Below are 3,461 nucleotides of genomic sequence, written 5' to 3' on the forward strand. Positions count from 1 at the left end.
CAAAGTTTAAAAAATGCTCGAAAAAGTGTTTTTATATTTCATTGATTTTCTTCTGTATTACGTAAAAAAAATATAATTATAATTGTATACTTTTAAAAGAAATATTATAAGAGATGTTTCCGCCCGGGTTCGAACCGGGGACCTTCTGCGTGTGAAGCAGACGTGATAACCACTACACTACGGAAACTATATAAATAGTATCAGAGTGGTCCTTTAATTTCCATATATCACTTGATACTAAATTTAGTTGCTAATTAGTTATATAAACTAATAAGCCTTATCAAATTTAGATAACGGAAAGTCTAAAGTCAATAAACGACAGAAGAAACTAAGTATATAATGAACTGCTTAAGAGCAATATCCAATTAGTTAGTTAATATTTGATTAAAGAATAGAATTGTAATATACTGTTAATGAAATGTTTCCATGCGGCATATGAAAAGTCGCGTGCAGCTGAATTGAGGAAGGAGGCAAAGAGATTTTATGGAATTAGAAATGTGATGGATTTTGCGAGCAAATGAAATTCCGCGATAAAGTGGAATCTGGAAGTTTCTCTCCATCTCTTTTTCTCATTCACTCTTCAACTCTTCACAAAAAGGTTTTTAGATAATCGAGCTTTCTTTCTTCATCTCACTCCTCGCATCTCTGGCATCCGCAAATTGCAAGTTCAACGGATATAAACCCATTATCGGGACTAACGAAAAATATATAACTCCCGACTGCACGAAAACTTAGCTGCAATGATAATGCAATTCACCTCCTTTTCGCGATTCAACTCACTTTTTACATCCCTTTTTACTCGCTCTTAATTTTATTTTTTGTAAGAACTACTCGGAGGAGAAAACTACCATTAGGAAAGATTACATCATAACTTCTTCGGCGAATGCTCTTCCTCCGGTCGAACGTTACGATTTTCTCTAAACATCGAAACTATTTCCTCCGAACCTGAGCGAGGCCGGATGATTGATGCCTTGTTTCGAAGAACATTTAATTGTTTCTCTTGAAATACAGAAAACTTTTGTCACAGCCATTCCTCTTCGCTAAAGTATGTTTCACGAGAAAACAAATAACTTATACAAAGATCACTTGATTTGTTTATAGGAAAGAGTTTCAATTCTAATTTTTATAAATATAATTGCTAAACTAAAAGTTTTCACAAAGTTAACTTTTTGTAATTTTACAATTTTCTTATTTCAACATAATTTTCCATATCATCAAAAAAAAAATCTAATTTTATCATTGAATTGAAAATAGTTTAAATATTTTAAACAAATTCAATAATATAAGACCAAATCTTAGATTTATTTAAAATGATTTTATTACACTTGTAATTTAACAAAATCAAAGAACACAACTATTTAGATGCGTAAGTAAACTCATTTGCTTAGAGCAGTTATACATAACTGCACGAGGAAGTCTCTGGTGGAGTTAACTTTAAACACTCCACGCTTCTCTTCAGAAGTGGTGCACCCCTCTCGTTATTGATTATTGTCGTCGTAATGAAAAGGGGGATGCTACTACCATACTACTACACTACCTACATGCAAACCTCCGAAACACCAGTATTCCTATGGTTTCCGTCTGAACACAAATTTACTTTAAACTGGAAGGAGGTCTTTGCAGTCTGCATGCAATTACATCGAAAGTCGAGCCAGCCTTTTCCATTTACTTTATTACAAAACGAACATGTCCCTTTTTTTTGTCTTCCTTCAGTAAAATTAAAGTAGACACAATCAATAATTTTCAAGAATCAATTTTAATCCTATTCAAATTACAAACGTTTTATACAATTTTATTTGTAAATGAAATCACAGTTTATATAATTAATTAATGTTTTAATATGGTTTATTACCTTTGTAAACTGTTTTTCTTTGCAATATACACAAAATACCATTAAAAATGTGTACAATAAAGTTTAAAGTTTATAATAAAGTTTAAAGTATTTCTTGACAATTTTCTACATTTATACCTTTAAATTGATGTAGAATGTAGTACTTTCAATTTTTTCATCTTCTTTTGGTTAGGGGAAGATTTAGTAGAAAAAAATCGATTAGTGTGTAGGGTAGGAAACATGTCTTCTTTTGGTCGTGCATAAAATGATAAGCTAATAGATGCAGTACCGGAAAAGTAAATATTTAAAGCCCAAAGTATGGGAAGGCAAGATAAGATAACGCTCGAATTTCGAGCATCTAAAGTCAAATAAGAACGTTAGAGGGTGAAATATAAGTATAGAAGTCGTGATAGTACTTGTAATTAAGTTAATGATGATGAAAGTAAAAATATTTAGATTTTTTTTAACTGTTTTAGAAGTACAATTTTAAATCCAACTTTGTTATATTAGTACTCGCTAAAAATGTAATATAAATCTCTCATTTTTTCTCTGTTCATAAATGTTTATCCAATTTTTTTTTCAATGATATTCCATGTTTTAACATTATCCAAACATTCCGGTGGTAAGAGGCATCTTCTTCGGTCATTATTCAAATAACGTCTCGTCTCGAAATTCCACGCGGCATTAGGAACGAGGGAGTAAACTCACTGAAGTAGACATTCAATTGCAAATGTAATCCAATTTAACGTCATGAATTCACCCATAACTCTACTCACACTCAACTCTGTGTATACCCGTTTTTTTTTCCTCTTCTTCTCAATATCCTCTTTTATCGTCGTCACCCGTTGTTTGTCATCTCAATGTCTTGTAACGACACGAAGAGAATGCAAATTTCGCTGTGTTCATATCGGATTTGTATAATTGCGAAGTTTGCTGCGTCTACGAAGGACTCTGAATTTAATCGATTTCGTAATAAATCAGACTCTCCTCATGCAAATTCCGAGTGCATGCGTTCTGCTTTGATTGCGAGATGACAATAGATAAATAATCCTGTTAATTAATGATTTCTGCAAGGATTTCACAAAGGATTTTCAGTTTGCATCGAGTATTTGTTTACATGTGGTTCCATAGTGTAGCGGTTATCACGTCTGCTTTACACGCAGAAGGTCTCCGGTTCGATCCCGGATGGAACCAAACCTCTGTTTTGATCGCAACAAAATACTTATTGTTACATAATTAACAATTATAATTTTTAATATTTCCTCACAAAATTTTAAATAATCGGAATCGTTTCAAGTATTTGAACAACATTTGAAATTTAAACGTAATGATAATAATTTATCAAATTTAATTAATAATAATTAATATTGTTTATAAATTTATATGCAACAATAAATAAATACATTAAAAAACGCAATTAAAGTTTACTTTATGTGCAAATATATGTAAGTTGAGTTGCATATATATGTACATAAGTAAAATGTATTGGTTGTGTAACCCGGCCAACTCAATTAATAGATCTCGTCCTTGCGCTATTTGCATTTCAAGCGAACACCAAAGTAAATTCCTGATTAATACCTGCCAGTTATTAAATGTTTGATCTACAAACCAAATTAGCGCAAATACCATT

At 31.6% G+C, this 3,461-nt stretch overlaps 2 non-coding genes across 2 annotated transcripts; one reads left to right on the plus strand and one right to left on the minus strand.

The window, feature by feature from the left end:
* Nucleotides 1–114: 114 nt before the first annotated feature.
* On the minus strand, nt 115–187 carry Trnav-cac. The gene has a single exon. It is a non-coding gene; the product is annotated as a tRNA-Val (tRNA).
* A 2,765-nt stretch (nt 188–2,952) lies between these two features.
* Trnav-uac lies at nt 2,953–3,025 on the plus strand. The gene has a single exon. It is a non-coding gene; the product is annotated as a tRNA-Val (tRNA).
* Nucleotides 3,026–3,461: the final 436 nt, after the last annotated feature.

The sequence above is a fragment of the Nicrophorus vespilloides genome, unplaced genomic scaffold (assembly GCF_001412225.1).
Source record: "Nicrophorus vespilloides isolate i.1.1-1 unplaced genomic scaffold, Nicve_v1.0, whole genome shotgun sequence".
Taxonomy (NCBI): domain Eukaryota; kingdom Metazoa; phylum Arthropoda; class Insecta; order Coleoptera; family Silphidae; genus Nicrophorus; species Nicrophorus vespilloides.